This window comes from Leiobunum rupestre, chromosome 10 (assembly GCF_980474605.1).
Source record: "Leiobunum rupestre chromosome 10, qqLeiRupe1.1.hap1, whole genome shotgun sequence".
NCBI lineage: Eukaryota > Metazoa > Arthropoda > Arachnida > Opiliones > Sclerosomatidae > Leiobunum > Leiobunum rupestre.
Genome location: NC_143393.1, coordinates 14,581,240 through 14,600,417, shown reverse-complemented (window position 1 = coordinate 14,600,417; position 19,178 = coordinate 14,581,240). Strand labels below are relative to the sequence as shown.

The window sequence follows — 19,178 nt, the reverse complement described above, 5'->3', positions numbered from 1 at the left end:
TCACATAAAATTGTTATATTTGTATTGAATCGTTTTAGACATGTGAATAAAGATTTTATAAAAAAAAAACAATTCTTGCTTCGGGTGCGAGAGATCCCGGGTTCAAATCCCGGACGGACCCCGCAATGAATGTTTTTGCCGACCAGCTTTATGGAGTAGACTGCATAGGCGTAGGCACGATATTTACATCTTGAGCACTAAATAGCGTCTTCTGTTATTCTAGGGGTATGATTCTTGCTTCGGGTGCGAGAGGTCCCGGGTTCAAATCCCGGACGGACACCGCAATGAATGTTTTTGCCGACCAGTTTTATGGAGTAGACTTCATAGGCGTAGGCACGACATTTACATCCTGAGCACTAGATAGCGTGGTCTGTTATTCTAGGGGTTTGATTCTCGCTTCGGGTGCTAGAGGTCCCGGGTTCAAATCCAGGACGGACCCCGCGATGAATTTTTTTGCCAACCAGATTTATGGATGAGACTTCAACGGGTTTTGCACGATATTGAGATCGTCAGCACAATACCACTTGGTCCGTTGGTCTTGGGGTATGGTTCTTGCGTCGGGTGCGAGAGGTCCCGGGTTCAAATCCAAGGCGGACCCTGCGATGAGTGTTTTTGCCGACCAGATTTATGGAGGAGAATTCAACGGGTTAGGCATGATATTTACATCTTTAGCATTAACTAACGCGGGCTGTTGGTCTTGGGGTATTATTCTCGCTTCTGGTGCGAGAGGTCCCGGGTAAAAATTCCGGACGGACCCCGCGAAGAGTGTTTTTGCCGACCAGTTTTATGGAGGAGACTTCATCAGGTTAGGCACAATATTTGCATCTTGACCACACAATAACGTGGTCATTCGTCTAGGGGTATGATTCTCGCTTAGGGTGCGAGACTTCCCGGGGTAAAATCCCGGACGGACCCCGCGAAGAGTGTTTTTGCCGACCAGTTTTATGGAGTAGACTTCATAGGCGTAGACACAATATTTACATCCTGAGCACTAGATAGCGTGGTCTGTTATTCTAAGGGTATGATTCTCGCTTTAGGTGCGAGAGGTCCCGGGTTCAAATCCAAGACGGACCCTGCGATGAGTGTTTTTGCCGACCAGTTTTATAAAGGAGACTTCAACGGGTTAGGCACGATATTTACATCTTGACCACGATATAACGTGGTCCATTCGTCTAGGGGTATGATTCTCGCTTCGGGTGCTAGAGGTCCCGGGTTCAAATCCCAGACGGACCCCGCGATGAATGTTTTTGCCGACCAGATTTATGGATGAGACTTCAACGGGTTTTGCACTATATTGAGATCGTCAGCACAATACCACTTGCTCCGTTGGTCTAGGGGTATGGTTCTCGCTTAGGGTGCGAGAGGTCCCGGGTTCAAATCCCGGGCGGACCCCGCGATGAGTGCTTTTGCCGACCAGTTTTATGGAGGAGACTTCAACGGGTTAGTCAACATATTTACATCTTAAGCGCAACTGAACGTGGTTCGTTGGTCTAGGAGTATGATTCTCGCTTTGGGTGCGAGAGGTCCCGGGGTCAAATCCCGGGTGGACCCCGCGAAAAGTATTTCTGCCGACCAGATTTATGGATGAAAGTTCAACGGGTTAGGCACGATATTTACATCTTGACCACAATGTAACGTGGTCCATTCGTCTAGGGGAATGATTCTCGCTTCGGGTGCGAGAAGTCCAAGGTTCAAATCCACGACGGACCCCGCGATGACTGTTTTTGCCGACCAGTTTTATGGAGGAGACTTCAACGGGTTAGGCACGATATTTACTTCTTGAGCAAAAGATAACGTGGTGCGTTGGTCCAGGGGTATGATTCTCGCTTTGGGTGCAAGAAGTCCAAGTTTCAAATCCAAGACGGACACCGCGATGAGTGTTTTTGCCGACCAGTTTTATGGAGGAGACTTCAACGGGTTAGTCAACATATTTACATCTTAAGCGCAACTGAACGTGGTTCGTTGGTCTAGGAGTATGATTGTCGCTTTGGGTGCGAGAGGTCCCGGGGTCAAATCCCGGGTGGACCCCGCGAAAAGTATTTCTGCCGACCAGATTTATGGATGAAAGTTCAACGGGTTAGGCACGATATTTACATCTTGACCTCAATGCAACGTGGTCCGTTGGTCTAGGGGTATGATTCTTGCTTCGGGTGCGAGAGGTCCCGGGTTCAAATCCCGGACGGACCCCGCGAAGAATGTTTTTGCCGACCAGATTTATAGAGGAGACTTCAACGGGTTAGGCACGATATTTACTTCTTGAGCAAAAGATAACGTGGTCCGTTGTTCTAGGGGTATGATTCTCGCTTTGGGTACGAGAAGTCCCTGGTTCAAATCCCGGACGGACCCCGCGATGAGTGTTTTTGCAGACCAGTTTTATGGAGGAGACTAAATCAGGTTAGGCACAATATTTATATCTTGACCTCTAAATAACGTGGTCCATTCGTCTAGGGGAATGATTCTCGCTACGGGTGCGAGAGGTCCCGGGTTCAAATCCCGGACGAACCCCGCGATGAATGTTTTTGCCGACCAGTTTTATGGAGAAGACTTCAACGGGTTAGGCACGATATTTACTTCTTGAGCAAAAGATAACGTGGTCCGTTGGTCTAGGGGTATGATTCTCGCTTTGGGTGCGAGAAGTCCCAGGTTCAAATCCAAGGCGGATCCCGTGATGAGTGTTTTTGCCGACCAGTTTTATGGAGGAAAGTTCAACGGGTTAGGCACGATATTTACTTCTTGAGCAAACGATAACGTGGTGCGTTGGTCTAGGGGTATGATTCTCGCTTCGGGTGTGAGAGGTCCCGGGTTCAAATCCCGGGCGGACCCCGTGATGAGTGTTTTTGCCGACCAGTTTTATGGAGGAGACTTCAACGGGTTAGTCAACATATTTACATCTTAAGCACAACTGAACGTGGTTCGTTGGTCTAGGAGTATGATTTTCGCTTTGGGTGCAAGAGGTCCCGGGTTCAAATCCCGGACGGACCCCGCGAAGAATGTTTTTGCCGACCAATTTTATGGAGGAGACTTCAACGGGTTATGCACGATATTTAGATCTTGAGCACTTAACAGCGTGATTCGTTGGTCTAGGGGTATGATTCTTGCTTCGGGTGCGAGAGGTCCCGGGTTCAAATCCCGGACGGACCCTGCGAAGAATATTTATGCCAACCAGATTTATGGAAGAGACTTCAACGGGTTATGCACGATAATTAGATCGTCAGCACAAAACCACTTGGTCCGTTGGTCTAGGGGTATGATTCTCGCTTTGGGTGCGAGAGGTCCCGGGTTCAAATCCAAGACGGACCCTGCGATGCGTGTTTTTGCCGAACAGTTTTATGGAGGAGACTTCATCAGGTTAGGCACAATATTTACATCTTGACCACAATGCAACGTGGACCGTTGGTCTAGGGGTATGATTCTTGCTTCGGGTGCGAGAGGTCCCGGGTTCAAATCCCGGACGGACCCCGCGAAGAATGTTTTTGCCGACCAGATTTATGGAGGAGACTTCAACGGGTTAGGCACGATATTTACTACTTGAGCAAAAGATAACGTGGTCCGTTCGTTTAGGGGTATGATTCTCGCTTCGGGTTAGAGAGGTCCCGGGTTCAAATCCCGGGCGGACACCACGAAGAATATTTATGCCAACCAGATTTATGGAAGAGACTTCAACGGGTTAGGCACCATATTTACATCTTGACAACAATGTAACGTGGTCCGTTGGTCTAGGGGTATGATTCTCGCTTTGGGTGCAAGAGGTCCCGGGTTCAAATCCCGGACGGACCCCGCGAAGAATATTTATGCCAACCAGATTTATGGAAGAGACTTCAACGGGTTAGGCACCATATTTACATCTTGAGCACATGGGAACGTGGTCCGTTGGTCTAGGGGTATGTTTCAGGCTTTGGGTGCGAGAGGTCCCGGGTTCAAATCCCGGACGGACCCAGCGAAGAATATTTATGAAAACCAGATTTATGGAGGAGACTTCAACGGGTTAGGCACCATATTTACATCTTGACCCCAATGTAACGTGGTCCGTTGGTCTAGGGGTATGAATCTCGCTTTGGGTGCGAGAGGTCCCGGTGTCAAATCCCGGACGGACCCAGCGAAGAATGTTTGTGCCAACCAGATTTGTGGAGGAGACTTCAACGGGTTAGGCACCATATTTACATCTTGAGCACATGGGAACGTGGTCCGTTGGACTAGGGGTATGATTCTCGCTTTGGGTGCAAGAGGTCCCGGGTTCAAATCCCGGACGGACCCCGCGAAGAATATTTATGCTAACCAGATTTATGGAAGAGACTTCAACGGGTTAGGCACCATATTTACATCTTGAGCACATGGGAACGTGGTCCGTTGGTCTAGGGGTATGATTCTCGCTTTGGGTGCGAGAGGTCCCGGGTTCAAATCCCGGACGGACCCCGCGATGAATGTTTTTGCCGACCAGATTTATGGATGAGACTTCAACGGGTTTTGCACTATATTGAGATCGTCAGCACAATACCACTTGGTCCGTTGGTCTAGGGGTATGGTTCTCGCTTAGGGTGCGAGAGTTCCGGGTTCAAATCCCGGGCGGACCCCGCGATGAGTGCTTTTGCCGACCAGTTTTATGGAGGAGACTTCAACGGGTTAGTCAACATATTTACATCTTAAGCGCAACTGAACGTGGTTCGTTGGTCTAGGAGTATGATTCTCGCTTTGGGTGCGAGAGGTCCCGGGGTCAAATCCCGGGTGGACCCCGCGAAAAGTATTTCTGCCGACCAGATTTATGGATGAAAGTTCAACGGGTTAGGCACGATATTTACATCTTGACCACAATGTAACGTGGTCCATTCGTCTAGGGGAATGATTCTCGCTTCGGGTGCGAGAAGTCCAAGGTTCAAATCCAAGACGGACCCCGCGATGACTGTTTTTGCCGACCAGTTTTATGGAGGAGACTTCAACGGGTTAGGCACGATATTTACTTCTTGAGCAAAAGATAACGTGGTGCGTTGGTCCAGGGGTATGATTCTCGCTTTGGGTGCAAGAAGTCCAAGTTTCAAATCCAAGACGGACACCGCGATGAGTGTTTTTGCCGACCAGTTTTATGGAGGAGACTTCAACGGGTTAGTCAACATATTTACATCTTAAGCGCAACTGAACGTGGTTCGTTGGTCTAGGAGTATGATTGTCGCTTTGGGTGCGAGAGGGCCCGGGGTCAAATCCCGGGTGGACCCCGCGAAAAGTATTTCTGCCGACCAGATTTATGGATGAAAGTTCAACGGGTTAGGCACGATATTTACATCTTGACCTCAATGCAACGTGGTCCGTTGGTCTAGGGGTATGATTCTTGCTTCGGGTGCGAGAGGTCCCGGGTTCAAATCCCGGACGGACCCCGCGAAGAATGTTTTTGCCGACCAGATTTATAGAGGAGACTTCAACGGGTTAGGCACGATATTTACTTCTTGAGCAAAAGATAACGTGGTCCGTTGTTCTAGGGGTATGATTCTCGCTTTGGGTACGAGAAGTCCCTGGTTCAAATCCCGGACGGACCCCGCGATGAGTGTTTTTGCAGACCAGTTTTATGGAGGAGACTAAATCAGGTTAGGCACAATATTTATATCTTGACCTCTAAATAACGTGGTCCATTCGTCTAGGGGAATGATTCTCGCTACGGGTGCGAGAGGTCCCGGGTTCAAATCCCGGACGAACCCCGCGATGAATGTTTTTGCCGACCAGTTTTATGGAGAAGACTTCAACGGGTTAGGCACGATATTTACTTCTTGAGCAAAAGATAACGTGGTCCGTTGGTCTAGGGGTATGATTCTCGCTTTGGGTGCGAGAAGTCCCAGGTTCAAATCCAAGGCGGATCCCGTGATGAGTGTTTTTGCCGACCAGTTTTATGGAGGAAAGTTCAACGGGTTAGGCACGATATTTACTTCTTGAGCAAACGATAACGTGGTGCGTTGGTCTAGGGGTATGATTCTCGCTTCGGGTGTGAGAGGTCCCGGGTTCAAATCCCGGGCGGACCCCGTGATGAGTGTTTTTGCCGACCAGTTTTATGGAGGAGACTTCAACGGGTTAGTCAACATATTTACATCTTAAGCACAACTGAACGTGGTTCGTTGGTCTAGGAGTATGATTTTCGCTTTGGGTGCAAGAGGTCCCGGGTTCAAATCCCGGACGGACCCCGCGAAGAATGTTTTTGCCGACCAATTTTATGGAGGAGACTTCAACGGGTTATGCACGATATTTAGATCTTGAGCACTTAACAGCGTGATTCGTTGGTCTAGGGGTATGATTCTTGCTTCGGGTGCGAGAGGTCCCGGGTTCAAATCCCGGACGGACCCTGCGAAGAATATTTATGCCAACCAGATTTATGGAAGAGACTTCAACGGGTTATGCACGATAATTAGATCGTCAGCACAAAACCACTTGGTCCGTTGGTCTAGGGGTATGATTCTCGCTTTGGGTGCGAGAGGTCCCGGGTTCAAATCCAAGACGGACCCTGCGATGCGTGTTTTTGCCGAACAGTTTTATGGAGGAGACTTCATCAGGTTAGGCACAATATTTACATCTTGACCACAATGCAACGTGGACCGTTGGTCTAGGGGTATGATTCTTGCTTCGGGTGCGAGAGGTCCCGGGTTCAAATCCCGGACGGACCCCGCGAAGAATGTTTTTGCCGACCAGATTTATGGAGGAGACTTCAACGGGTTAGGCACGATATTTACTACTTGAGCAAAAGATAACGTGGTCCGTTCGTTTAGGGGTATGATTCTCGCTTCGGGTTAGAGAGGTCCCGGGTTCAAATCCCGGGCGGACACCACGAAGAATATTTATGCCAACCAGATTTATGGAAGAGACTTCAACGGGTTAGGCACCATATTTACATCTTGACAACAATGTAACGTGGTCCGTTGGTCTAGGGGTATGATTCTCGCTTTGGGTGCAAGAGGTCCCGGGTTCAAATCCCGGACGGACCCCGCGAAGAATGTTTTTGCCGACCAGATTTATGGAGGAGACTTCAACGGGTTAGGCACGATATTTACTTCTTGAGCAAAAGATAACGTGGTCCGTTGGTCTAGGGGTATGATTCTCGCTTTGGGTGCTAGAGGTCCCGGGTTCAAATCCCGGACGGACCCCGCGATTAATGTTTTTGCCGACCAGATTTATGGATGAGACTTCAACGGGTTTTGCACGATATTGAGATCGTCAGCACGTTACCACTTGGTCCGTTGGTCTTGGGGTATGGTTCTCGCTTAGGGTGCGAGAGGTCCCGGGTTCAAATCCCGGACGAACCCCGCGATGAATGTTTTTGCCGACCAGTTTTATGGAGAAGACTTCAACGGGTTAGGCACGATATTTACTTCTTGAGCAAAAGATAGCGTGGTCCGTTGGTCTAGGGGTATGATTATCGAGTTGGGTGCGAGAAGTCCCAGGTTCAAATCCAAGGCGGATCCCGCGATGAGTGTTTTTGCCGACCAGTTTTATGGAGGAAAGTTCAACGGGTTAGGCACGATATTTACTTCTTGAGCAAACGATAACGTGGTTCATTCGTCTAGGGGAATGATTCTCGCTTCGGGTGCGAGAGGTCCCGGGTTCAAATCCCGGACGAACCCCGCGATGAATGTTTTTGCTGACCAGATTTATGGAGGAGACTTCAACGGGTTAGGCACCATATTTACATCTTGAGCACAAGTGTGGTACTTTGGTCTAGGGGTATGATTCTCGCTTAGGGTGCGAGAAGTACCACGTTAAATCCCGGGCGGACCCCGCGATGAGTATTTCTGCCGACCAGATTTATGGGGGAAAGTTCAACGGGTTATGCACGATATTTAGATCTTGACCACCGACCAACGTGATCCGTTGGTCTAGGGGTATGATTCTTGCTTCGGGTGCGAGAGGTTCCGGGTTCAAATCCCGGACGGACCCCGATATGAATATTTTTGCCGACCAGTTTTATGGAGTAGACTTCATAGGCGTAGGCACGATATTTACATCTTGAGCAATAGATAGCGTGGTCTGTTATTCTAGGGGTATGATTCTCGCTTTAGGTGCGAGAGGTCCCGGGTTCAAATCCAAGATGGACCCTGCGATGAGTGTTTTTGCCGACCAGTTTTATGGAGGAGACTTCATCAGGTTAGGCACAATATTTACATCTTGACCACAATGTAACGTGGTCCATTCGTCTAGGGGTATGATTCTTGCTTCGGGTGCGAGAGGTCCCGGGTTCAATTCCCGGGCGGACCCCGCGAAGAGTGTTTTTGCCGACCAGTTTTATGGAAGAGACTTCAACGGGTTAGGCACCATATTAACATCTTGAGCACATGGGAACGTGGTCCGTTGGTCTAGGGGTATGTTTCTCGCTTTGGGTGCGAGAGGTCCCGGGTTCAAATCCCGCACGGACCCCGCGAATAATATTTATGCCAACCAGATTTATGGAAGAGACTTCAACGGGTTAGGCACCATATTTACATCTTGACCACAATGTAACGTGGTCCGTTGGTCTCGCTTTGGGTGCAAGAGGTCCCGGGTTCAAATCCCGGACGGACCCCGCGAGGAATATTTATGCCAACCAGATTTATGGAAGAGACTTCAACGGGTTAGGCACGATATTTACATCTTGACCATTATGTAACGTGGTCCGTTGGTCTAGGGGTATGATTCTCGCTTAGGGTGCGAGAGGTCCCGGTTTCAAATCCCGGACGGACCCCGCGAAGAATGTTTTTGCCAACCAGATTTATGGAGGAGACTTCAACGGGTTTTGCACGATATTTATATCTTGAGCACATATCAACGTGGTCCGTTGGTCTAGGGGTATGATTCTCGCTTAGGGTGCGAGAGGTCCCGGGTTCAAATCCCGGACGGACCCCACGATGAATGTTTTTGCCGACCGGTTTTATGGAGGAGACTTCAATGGGTTAGGCACGATATTTACATCTTGACCACAATGTAACGTGGTCCGTTCGTTTAGGGGTATGATTCTCGCTTCGGGTTTGAGAGGTCCCGGGTTCAAATCCCGGGCGAACACCACGAAGAATATTTATGCCAACCAGATTTATGGAAGAGACTTCAACGGGTTAGGCACCATATTTACATCTTGACAACCATGTAACGTGGTCCGTTGGTCTAGGGGTATGATTCTCGCTTTGGGTGCAAGAGGTCCCGGGTTCAAATCCCGGACGGACCCCGCGAAGAATATTTATGCCAACCAGATTTATGGAAGAGACTTCAACGGGTTAGGCACCATATTTACATCTTGAGCACATGGGAACGTGGTCCGTTGGTCTAGGGGTATGTTTCAGGCTTTAGGTGCGAGAGGTCCCGGGTTCAAATCCCGGACGGACCCAGCGAAGAATATTTATGAAAACCAGATTTATGGAGGAGACTTCAACGGGTTAGGCACCATATTTACATCTTGACCCCAATGTAACGTGGTCCGTTGGTCTAGGGGTATGAATCTCGCTTTGGGTGCGAGAGGTCCCGGGTTCAAATCCCGGACGGACCCCGCGATGAATGTTTTTGCCGACCAGTTTTATGGAGGAGACTTCAGGGGCTTAGGCACGATATTTACATCTTGAGCACTAGATAGCGTGGGCTGTTATTCAAGCGGTGTGATACTCGCTTTAGGTGCGAGAGGTCCCAGGTTCAAATCCAAGACTGACCCCGCGAAGAGTGTTTTTGATGAACAGTTTTATGGAAGAGACTTCAACGGGTTAGGCACCATATTTACATCTTGAGCACATGGGAACGTGGTCCGTTGGTCTAGGGGTATGATTCTCGCTTTGGGTGCGAGAGGTCCCGGTGTCAAATCCCGGACGGACCCAGCGAAGAATGTTTGTGCCAACCAGATTTGTGGAGGAGACTTCAACGGGTTAGGCACCATATTTACATCTTGAGCACATGGGAACGTGGTCCGTTGGACTAGGGGTATGATTCTCGCTTTGGGAGCAAGAGGTCCCGGGTTCAAATCCCGGACGGACCCCGCGAAGAATATTTATGCTAACCAGATTTATGGAAGAGACTTCAACGGGTTAGGCACCATATTTACATCTTGAGCACATGGGAACGTGGTCCGTTGGTCTAGGGGTATGATTCTCGCTTTGGGTGCGAGAGGTCCCGGGTTCAAATCCCGGACGGACCCCGCGATGAATGTTTTTGCCGACCAGTTTTATGGAGGAGACTTCAACGGGTTAGGCACGATATTTACATCTTGACCACTATGTAACGTGGTCCGTTGGTCTAGGGGTATGATTCTCGCTAAGGGTGCGAGAGGTCCCGGTTTCAAATCCCGGACGGACCCCGCGAAGAATGTTTTTGCCAACCAGATTTATGGAGGAGACTTCAACGGGTTAGGCACGATATTTACATCTTGACCACTATGTAACGTGGTCCGTTGGTCTAGGGGTATGATTCTCGCTTAGGGTGCGAGAGGTCCCGGTTTCAAATCCCGGACGGACCCCGCGGAGATTGTTTTTGCCAACCAGATTTATGGATGAGACTTCAACGGGTTTTGCACGATATTTACATCTTGAGCACATATCAACGTGGTCCGTTGGTCTAGGGGTATGTTTCTCGCTTTGGGTGCGAGAGGTCCCGGGTTCAAATCCCGGACGGACCCTGCGAAGAATATTTATGCCAACCAGATTTATGGAAGAGACTTCAACGGGTTATGGACGATAATTAGATCGTCAGCACAAAAGCACTTGGTCCGTTGGTCTAGGGGTATGATTCTCGCTTTGGGTGCGTGAGGTCCCGGGTTCAAATCCCGGACGGACCCAGCGAAGAATATTTATGAAAACCAGATTTACGGAGGAGACTTCAACGGGTTAGGCACCATATTTACATCTTGACCCCAACGTAACGTGGTCCGTTGGTCTAGGGGTATGATTCTCGCTTTGGGTGCGAGAGGTCCCGGGTTCAAATCCCGGACGGACCCCGCGATGAATGTTTTTGCCGACCAGTTTTATGGAGGAGACTTCAACGGGTTATGCACGATATTTAGATCTAGAGCACTTAACAGCGTGATTCGTTGGTCTAGGGGTATGATTCTTGCTTCGGGTGCGAGAGGTCCCGGGTTCAAATCCCGGACGGACCCTGCGAAGAATCTTTTTGCCGACCATATTTATGGAGGAGACTTCAACGGGTTAGGCACGATATTTACATCTTGAGCAGAAGATTACGTGGTCCGTTGGTCTAGGGGTATATTATCGCTTAAGGTATGAGAGGTCCTGTGTTCAAATTCTAAACGGACATCACGAAGAATGTTTTTGCCGACCAGATTTATGGAAGAGACTTCAACGGGTTATGCACGATATTTACATCGTCAACGCAAAACCACGTGGTCCCTTGGTCTAGGGGTATGTTTCTCGCTTCGGGTGCGAGAGGTTCAGGGTTCAAATCCCGGACGGACCCCGCGAAGAATCTTTTTGCCGACCATATTTATGGAGGAGACTTCAACGGGTTAGGCACGATATTTACATCTTGAGCAGAAGATTACGTGGTCCGTTGGTCTAGGGGTATATTATCGCTTAAGGTATGAGAGGTCCTGTGTTCAAATTCTAAACGGACATCACGAAGAATGTTTTTGCCGACCAGATTTATGGATGAGACTTCAACGGGTTATGCACGACAATTAGATCGTCAGCACAAAACCACTTGGTCCGTTGGTCTTGGGGTATGATTCTCGCTTTGGGTGCGAGAGGTCCCGGGTTCAAATCCCGGACTGACCCCGCGATGAATGTTTTTGCCGACCAGTTTTATGGAGGAGACTTCAACGGGTTAGGCACGATATTTACATCTTGACCACAATGTAACGTGGTCCGTTGGTCTAGGGGTATGATTCTCGCTTTAGGTGCGAGAGGTCCCGGTCTCAAATCCCGGACGGACCCCGCGAAGAGTATTTCTGCCGACCAGATTTATGGAGGAGACTTCAACGGGTTAGGCACCATATTTACATCTTGACCACAATGTAACGTGGTACGTTGGCCTAGGGGTATGATTCTCGCTTTGGGGGGATTCGCGTTTGGTTTTTTGGAGAGTGCGGTTCTTTTTCTTTGCTCTCCTCGTCTTCTCGCTAAGCCTTAGTTTCGGTTCTTTTTCTAACATTTTGTTTGCTTAATTTAAAATTTACTAATTCGCGCAGTTTACTTTTCGTTTTTCGTGCCCTCCTGGGTTTTCTTCTGAAATCCAGGATGGATATTTTAAAGCGCTCCGTTTCTGTGGAGTGTGAAGTTAAAGAAGTTTCGCAGCAGGAAATATTGACGGCATGTATTTTGGATTACGGGCCTAATTCGGTTTCGTCGGTTGTTGCTACGGACGGTGGCTATTACGTCACCTTCTTTCGCCAGGATGACGCCGATCTTTGTCTGGATGCTGATCTTCAGGTGGGAGACAAGCGTTTTGATGTGTCTGCGATTGCGAGGAAGACAGTCATTGTTAATATCTTTGGCTTACCAGAATTTGTGAGTGATGAGGCTGTTAAAGAAAAATTGGAGAGCTTATTATGCGAGATTAAAGGGGAAATACTTTGGCGTAAAAATTATTACGACACTATAACTTTCAGGGGGGGGGGTTAGGGGAGTCGTGGAGATTGGAAGGGAGGGAAGATTCAAAAAGTTCCAATTGTAACCTTGAGAATCTGACCCACGCACTAAACTCGAGGGAAATTTAAATACTTATTTCCCCGTGCCGTATGTATCGAATTTATTTGTTCGGGATCCTTAGAGTCGGTATTGTCACTGAGTAGGTAAATGAAATCAACTTAATTATGCAAAATAGGAACTCTTTTATTTGAACTTGGTTTCACGGTTATTATTCTTATATATATATAAATCTTAAATAATTTATCTTACCTAATTTAAAGGAATTATCACCTCGCGGCTATGGTGGGCCTGGGGATTACGATAAATAAATATATATATAAAATAGAGTACTGTGGTTGGTAATATTAACTAAATAAATATAAATAAACTGGCTTTGATTAGCCTGACATAAATTAAAATAGTTTAACAATACCAATTTAAATATTAATTACGGATGTAGAAGATTTTGATAGACTAGATAGTCAAGGAGTGTGGCTGCTCTGACAGTTGAACAAAAGAATCAATCTACGGGGTTTCTGGTTTAACAAAAGGGGTGGCTTATAATCGTCTGCTAAACTCGCAGGAAATTAGGTCGGGACATAAGAGTTTCAGTTTATACAATACATTTAAACGAAATAAAGAAATTTATAAAGGAAATGTTCAAAAGTACTTATCGCTCTTCAAGTAACCTCCCAGGAAGGAGCCGCACATAACTTTTACACCAAAGTCATCGCGCACAACCACGAATTCGACCGAAATACCCGCACAAGTACCGTGCACTTTTAACCTTCACGTCGAATCGCGTCACCGAATGCCGTACACCACATTCTGATCATACTTGAAGAAACGATTAAAACAAAAGCTGGAGAAAAACTGAGTATTGAATAAAGCTGGCTTGGCTTTTTATACTAGATGATTAGATGACCCCTTATCTTATCGGGGGGGGGGGGGGTGTAAATAACCAAAAAGCTACGGGGCTGCCAGAATAGGCCAGAGAAATGAAATGAAACAAAAAACAATATGAGTGGTCCCTAGATGGCTATACTGCAGAAAAAACGATAAAAAGTAGAAAAATAACAAGATGATCACTCCCGAAAGTTAACGGGTCGTGATAAAATGACGAAGGTGTTTATTTTGGTCTCCGGTCGGTCAATTTTCGTCTTGCCGAATGCGTTAGTTCCTTACCGTACGGCTTAAAAATAAAGGACGTTCTTGGTCGGGAGACTTTTTACCGAGTTCGTCATAACTCCCAGAGTAAAGTTTGTAATGGGTGTCTTTCATCCAGCCACCTCTACAAGGAATGCCCATCTTTTATTTGTTTTCGATGTAAGAAGCAGGGCCATATGGCTCGGGTCTGCCCCACTCGGTTTACGATCATTGAGTCGAGGGAGACTGACGATGAAGCCAGTTCCGGAATTCTCGGTAATTATCGCTCTAACGATCATAATGTTCAGGATGTACATATGCCTAATGATACTGGTGCCGCCAAGGGTGGTGACGACGTGGAGAAAAATGAAGTAGCTCCTAGCGTGAAGGACTCGGGTAAACGAGTCCTGCCTTTTACTGGTGGGTCGGACGCTGAAAAACGACAACCTCCACCTAAGAAGACGAATGTAGTTTCCAAGGATCCGAAGACTAATTCTTCGGACACTCCCGCATCGAAGTCGCTTCCAAGTGTTGTTACCCCCATCCCCAACTCGCATCATGCCGCTAAGAATCGTAACAGTTAACGTCAACGGTCTTCGGAACCTAGACAAGATGAGGGAACTTCTTGTTTTTATAGGCGCGTACGACGTGGTTTTCCTACAGGAGACCCATTGGACGAATGAGCACGTGGGAGTTTTTCGGGACATTTTTCGTGGGCGTGTTTTTTGGGATAATGATCCAGTTACCACTTTTTGCGGCGTAGCGACATGTTTCCGTGCCGGCCTTGACATTATTCCTTCGCGGGTTTTTCGTAGTGGTTGCGGGCGTTTTTTATCTGTCTCCGCGCTCGTTGACGATTTACCTTTGGATTTTGCGAATATCTACGCGCCGAATGACGCATCGGCGCGAACAGCTTTTATGTCTACTGCGAAATTATGGTGCTCTATTTTACCTCGTCCGATTATTGCGGGCGATTTTAACGATGTTTTAAGCTATAATCTCGATCACCGCCCTGCTTCGAAGGCCCGCCCTGTTTGTCAGCCTTCGTCACTTAAATTGTGGTCGGTGGGACTGGATCTTCATGATCCCTGGCGGGCGTCTCACCAAGATCACTTTGATTACACGCGTTCGGGTTTCGTGTACGGGAACTTTGTAATGTCACGTATTGATTATATATTTACCCGCCCTACGGATGCCCATAATTGTTCACGATGTCTCATTTCGCCCATCTCTTTTTCCGATCATAAAGCCGTGTCTCTTGTTTTTGATCCTAGTGGGGTTCAACGCGGTCCTGGGGTTTGGGCATTTAATTCTACTTTACTGGAAGAGGATCGCTTTCGGAACGGCATCCAGCGTATTGTTAATCGGAGTCGCGACACTATAGAGTACCGCGAGAACATATTTGGCTGGTACGAGAACCTTAAAGTCACTATCAAGGACTACGCTATCTTCTATGGTAAAGTTCGCGCTCAGAAGTTACGGAATTCGCGGTCTGCTCTGATAGAGCGGATTTCGGGTCTCGTGGCGCGTTTCGCCAATGATCTGAGCTGCCTGTCGGAATTGTTAGTAGCGAAGCAGTCGCTGGCGGATTTCGATGCTGGGGTAATTCGGGGCCAGGTTCTTCGCGCGAAGGCAGATTTTCAAGAATTGGGAGAAAGACCTACGCGTTATTTTTTGCGTTTGGAGACCCACCGCCAGGGCATTAAGTCAATTGGTCGTTTGGTTTCTAGCTCTGGTGAGGTGTTACGTGACGGCGTTCTTATCCGTAACGAAATATTCGAGTTTTACAATGCCCTTTATACCAACGAGCCTATCTGCGAGGAACAGTGTCACCGTTTTACTGACCTAGTCCGTAACCGTGTTGATGCCGTTGATAGCTCTGCCCTTGAGCAACCGGTTGCTTGGGGGGAAATCGAACACGCCTTGGGTTCTATGAAGAACAATAAGAGTCCGGGTCTTGACGGTTTAACTGTGGAGTTTTGGCGCTTTTTTCTCCCTCTAATCAAAAACGAATATCTCGGTATTGTTCAAACTATCCGCGACCATGGGCACATTCCACCAATATGAAAGTTGGTCTAATAGTTCTTGTGTCGAAAGCTGGTGACTTGTCGCTTTTAAAAAATTGGCGTCCTATTACATTGTTAAACACGGACTATAAAATTTTATCCAAGGTTTTCGCGCTTCGGCTCGCTCGACTGTTACCAAATATTACGTCACCGACTCAGACGGGAGCGGTTCGCGGTCGGGACATTCTTTCACTACAAGGACTTTGTCGGATGTAACGGAGCTTCTGCGGATTCGTGGGGAAGGTGGTATTCTCGTACAGTTGGACCTCTTGAAAGCTTTCGATCGGGTGTCTTGGCCGTTTTTATTCACATTATTAGCCTCGATGGGGTTTGGCCCTTTCTTCTGCCGGTGGATTCAAGCTTTTATCGCGGGTTCCAAGGCCTGTGTCAAAATCAACGGTCATTTAACTCCTCTGTTCTCGTTGGGTCGCTCGGTTCGTCAATGTTGCCCACTCAGCCCATTGCTGTATATATTAGCTTCGGAACCATTGTTTAGCGCGGTGAATCGCCACGACACAATACCGGCACTCCGTCTCTCTGCTCATTCGCTTTTGCCGAAACTCTTTCAACATATGGATGACACTACTATCGTATCTACATCTGAGACTGCTATCCCTCCGATATGCGAAATTCTTTCGGATTTTGGTCGGGCTTCGGGTGCTAAATTAAACCCAGCGAAGTGTCAAGCGAAATGGCTTGGTCTTTATCACGGTCGGGATCTTCTCGTCTTGCGTGGTATAACTATCTCAAGTGCACCTTTGAAGATTCTCGGCATTTGGATTGACTATGACTATGCCAATTTACCTCAACTTCAGTGGGAAGAGCGGTACAGAAAGTTTTGTCGCGTCTTACGTTCTTGGAAGGGTCGTCCTCTATCTATCATTGGGAAAGTCTTAGTGGTTAACGTTTTGGCTGCGTCTACGCTTTGGCATATCTTAAAAGCGGTCGACATTTCTCGGTTTTGGCTCAGCCAATTTCAAGCCGCCATTTTATCATTTATTAGGGGAACCGGTCCTCACCTTGTCGCGTATGACACTCTCGTTCGGCCAACGTTTTTTGGGGGTTTCGGCCTCGTGGATATCCCAACAAAAGTCAAAGCTTTTCGCGTTCGCGAAATCCTTACTCTGTTTGAAGACGCTACTTCGGATTACTATCGGGACCTTTATTCAGTGATCCTTGACCACTATGGGGGCGATTTGCAACTTGGCATTCAAGTCTTCCGATTAACTATTGACTCGCGTCGTGCTGCCGGTCTTCCCGATCGGTACGTTTCAATGCTTCGCGCTTGGGATGATTATTCTCATCTCAGCGGATGGATTTTTCCCCCTCTCTCGGACTTTTTGGATGAACCACTCTTCCTGAATCCGCGATTGAGCTTGTCGCGATTCGGTCGTCTCGAATGTCAATACTTTTCTCGTGCTGGTTTCCGGACCATTCGTGATTTGTGTTACGAGTACGTTCCAGGTTTTTTAGCACAGCAAGCGATCATCGATGCTACCGAGGATTCGATAATCAGAATGTCGCAGTCCAAAACGATGGACCTCTATAAAGAACTTATCGCTGCTATTCCTCCTGCCTGGGCAACTAAGATTGCGCGGGGTGTGATGAAACCGCGCCGTTTTCCTGTCGCGCCTAATTTCGGGTTATCGGTTGTAAATGCCAATGGTGAAATGATCAAATTCGCTCTTTCGGTCAAGTTTATTTACGATACTTTCGCGACCGGTTTATCTACTGAGTCCAGCGGCGAGGAGCGTTGGCGTCGCTTTTTCGGTGGCCCTATCTGCCGTGTTCGTTGGAAATTCGTCCGTTCCAACTTTTTGGGCCCTTCCCTTTCTGCCACGAATCTTCGACTGATCCATCAGGGATTTCCAGTAAAATCACGTTTAGTGCACGGTCTCGTGGTCCCGGACTCTCGATGTCCCTTTTGTCAAACCGGCTCCGAAACTGTAGAACATCTTTTCGTGGAGTGTCCCGTGGTGTCGCAATGGTGGACTTGGTTGTTCTGTGCCGTCTTGGACCTTTCCCGGGACTTATTCGGTAGTCCTACAAAAACTCGAAACTCTTTTATAATTTTTGGCGAGATAACTACTGATTTAAAAAAACCTGTTATTTTTTGGAAAGTTGTAAATTTATTAAGTGCAATTTTTAAACGAGAAATTTGGATGTATCGTTGTCAATGTTCCTTTAATGAAACTGTATTTCAGGATGTCATATTTCTAAAAAAAGTCCACGCAATATTAAAAAGAGAATGTCGGAATAAGCAAAGAACACTAAATATGGATACTCCGTCTGACGTTATCATGAATAATCTATTAAATATAGTTTTTCGGTAATTGCAATATTTATCATTATAAATGTCGAAATTATTTATTTTTTAACGATAGAGACATTTCCTCTTTTATTTTCGTACCCGCTATGATCACATAAAATTGTTATATTTGTATTGAATCGTTTTAGACATGTGAATAAAGATTTTATAAAAAAAAACAATTCTTGCTTCGGGTGCGAGAGATCCCGGGTTCAAATCCCGGACGGACCCCGCAATGAATGTTTTTGCCGACCAGCTTTATGGAGTAGACTGCATAGGCGTAGGCACGATATTTACATCTTGAGCACTAGATAGCGTCTTCTGTTATTCTAGGGGTATGATTCTTGCTTCGGGTGCGAGAGGTCCCGGGTTCAAATCCCGGACGGACCCCGCGAAGAATGTTTTTGCCGACCAGATTTATGATTGAGACTTCAACGGGATTTGCACGATATTGAGATCGTCAGCACAGTATCACTTGGTCCGTTGGTCTTGGGGTATGGTTCTCGCTTAGGGTGCGAGAGGTCCCGGGTTCAAATCCCGGGCGGACCCCGCGATGAGTGTTTTTGCCGACCATTTTAATGGAGGAGACTTCAACGGGTTAGTCAACATATTTACATCTTAAGCACAACTAAACGTCGTTCGTTGGTCTAGGAGTATGATTCTCACTTTGGGGGGGGATGTCCCGGGTTCAAATCCCGGACGGACCCCGCGAAGAATGTTTTTGCCGACCAGTTTTATGGAGGAGACTTCAACGGGTTATGCACGATATTTAGATCTTGAGCACATAACAGCGTGGTCCGTTGGTCTAGGGGTATGATTCTTGCTTCGGGTGCGAGAGGTCCCGGGTTCAAATCCAAGACGGACCCTGCGATGAGTGTTTTTGCCGACCAGTTTTATGGAGGAAAGTTCAACGGGTTAGGTATGATATTTACATCTTGACCACAAAATAACGTGGTCCATTCGTCTAGGGGAATGATTCTCGCTTCGGGTGCGAGAGGTCCCGGGTTCAAATCCCGGACGAACCCCGCGATGAATGTTTTGCCGACCAGTTTTATGGAGGAGACTTCAACGGGTTATGCACGATATTTAGATCTTGAGCAC

At 47.5% G+C, this 19,178-nt stretch overlaps 16 non-coding genes across 16 annotated transcripts; all 16 read left to right on the top strand.

Annotated features, from left to right (window-relative positions):
* Positions 1-2,115: 2,115 nt before the first annotated feature.
* TRNAP-CGG (transfer RNA proline (anticodon CGG)) lies at positions 2,116-2,187 on the top strand. Its single transcript has one exon. It is a non-coding gene; the product is annotated as a tRNA-Pro (tRNA).
* Positions 2,188-3,387: 1,200 nt separating this feature from the next.
* On the top strand, positions 3,388-3,459 carry TRNAP-CGG (transfer RNA proline (anticodon CGG)). The gene has a single exon. It is a non-coding gene; the product is annotated as a tRNA-Pro (tRNA).
* Positions 3,460-3,705: 246 nt separating this feature from the next.
* Positions 3,706-3,777, top strand: TRNAP-UGG (transfer RNA proline (anticodon UGG)). Its single transcript has one exon. It is a non-coding gene; the product is annotated as a tRNA-Pro (tRNA).
* A 564-nt stretch (positions 3,778-4,341) lies between these two features.
* Positions 4,342-4,413, top strand: TRNAP-UGG (transfer RNA proline (anticodon UGG)). Its single transcript has one exon. It is a non-coding gene; the product is annotated as a tRNA-Pro (tRNA).
* Positions 4,414-5,294: 881 nt separating this feature from the next.
* Positions 5,295-5,366, top strand: TRNAP-CGG (transfer RNA proline (anticodon CGG)). Its single transcript has one exon. It is a non-coding gene; the product is annotated as a tRNA-Pro (tRNA).
* Positions 5,367-6,566: 1,200 nt separating this feature from the next.
* TRNAP-CGG (transfer RNA proline (anticodon CGG)) lies at positions 6,567-6,638 on the top strand. The gene has a single exon. It is a non-coding gene; the product is annotated as a tRNA-Pro (tRNA).
* Positions 6,639-6,884: 246 nt separating this feature from the next.
* TRNAP-UGG (transfer RNA proline (anticodon UGG)) lies at positions 6,885-6,956 on the top strand. Its single transcript has one exon. It is a non-coding gene; the product is annotated as a tRNA-Pro (tRNA).
* Positions 6,957-7,043: 87 nt separating this feature from the next.
* TRNAP-UGG (transfer RNA proline (anticodon UGG)) lies at positions 7,044-7,115 on the top strand. The gene has a single exon. It is a non-coding gene; the product is annotated as a tRNA-Pro (tRNA).
* Positions 7,116-8,614: 1,499 nt separating this feature from the next.
* TRNAP-AGG (transfer RNA proline (anticodon AGG)) lies at positions 8,615-8,686 on the top strand. The gene has a single exon. It is a non-coding gene; the product is annotated as a tRNA-Pro (tRNA).
* An 87-nt stretch (positions 8,687-8,773) lies between these two features.
* TRNAP-AGG (transfer RNA proline (anticodon AGG)) lies at positions 8,774-8,845 on the top strand. The gene has a single exon. It is a non-coding gene; the product is annotated as a tRNA-Pro (tRNA).
* A 246-nt stretch (positions 8,846-9,091) lies between these two features.
* On the top strand, positions 9,092-9,163 carry TRNAP-UGG (transfer RNA proline (anticodon UGG)). Its single transcript has one exon. It is a non-coding gene; the product is annotated as a tRNA-Pro (tRNA).
* Positions 9,164-9,409: 246 nt separating this feature from the next.
* TRNAP-UGG (transfer RNA proline (anticodon UGG)) lies at positions 9,410-9,481 on the top strand. Its single transcript has one exon. It is a non-coding gene; the product is annotated as a tRNA-Pro (tRNA).
* A 564-nt stretch (positions 9,482-10,045) lies between these two features.
* On the top strand, positions 10,046-10,117 carry TRNAP-UGG (transfer RNA proline (anticodon UGG)). The gene has a single exon. It is a non-coding gene; the product is annotated as a tRNA-Pro (tRNA).
* A 246-nt stretch (positions 10,118-10,363) lies between these two features.
* Positions 10,364-10,435, top strand: TRNAP-AGG (transfer RNA proline (anticodon AGG)). Its single transcript has one exon. It is a non-coding gene; the product is annotated as a tRNA-Pro (tRNA).
* Positions 10,436-10,681: 246 nt separating this feature from the next.
* Positions 10,682-10,753, top strand: TRNAP-UGG (transfer RNA proline (anticodon UGG)). Its single transcript has one exon. It is a non-coding gene; the product is annotated as a tRNA-Pro (tRNA).
* Positions 10,754-10,840: 87 nt separating this feature from the next.
* On the top strand, positions 10,841-10,912 carry TRNAP-UGG (transfer RNA proline (anticodon UGG)). The gene has a single exon. It is a non-coding gene; the product is annotated as a tRNA-Pro (tRNA).
* Positions 10,913-19,178: the final 8,266 nt, after the last annotated feature.